This window comes from Lipotes vexillifer, unplaced genomic scaffold, assembly GCF_000442215.2.
Source record: "Lipotes vexillifer unplaced genomic scaffold, Lipotes_vexillifer_v1.1 C26222026, whole genome shotgun sequence".
In the NCBI taxonomy this organism is placed as follows: domain Eukaryota; kingdom Metazoa; phylum Chordata; class Mammalia; order Artiodactyla; family Lipotidae; genus Lipotes; species Lipotes vexillifer.
The window spans coordinates 1-598 of NW_006774948.1; the positions used below are offsets into that span (position 1 = coordinate 1).

Genomic DNA, 598 nt, shown 5'->3' on the forward strand with positions numbered 1-598 from the left:
ACTAAAGATTAGATTGTAAGAAAAGAAAATAGAAGCCATGTTTCGAAGGCCTGTAGTACAAGTATTTCATCAGTGTGTAAGACATGAGTCTGAAATAGCTAGCAGTTTGGTTCTCAGCAGATCTCTGAATCATGTGCAGCTACTTGGCTGAGTAGGTTAGGACCCTATCATGAGACAGGTAGAAGGAAAAAACCCAGTCACGATATTTTCTGTAGCAGCAAATGAGGTGTGGCGATCAGGGGAAAATGAAGCATTACCAAATGGGTGATGTCAGTCAAAAGACAACGTGGCACAGAATTTCAGTATTCTGACCAGGCCTCGGAGATGTGGCATATCAGTATGTGAAAAGGGGGTCTTGAATTTACCTGGAAGGGAAAGTAGACTATGGTGAATATATGGATAAAAATAATGTGAGACAACAAGCAACAACAATTATAGCTGATAACATTATATTTCTGAGTGAACAAAGGAAAGAGAAGGCATAGAATGTACGATTCTTCTTTGGCCATTGTTTGCTACAGTCTCATTTCCAAATCATGACAGTCTTTATAGTTTTTAAGGACAAGAATTAAAATACTCTCTTATGTAAAAAAAAAAA

General features: G+C 37.6%; 1 pseudogene; it reads left to right on the forward strand.

The window, feature by feature from the left end:
- Nucleotides 1–37: 37 nt before the first annotated feature.
- Nucleotides 38–485, forward strand: LOC103081380 (single-stranded DNA-binding protein, mitochondrial pseudogene; annotated as a pseudogene).
- The last annotated feature ends 113 nt before the right edge of the window (nt 486–598 follow it).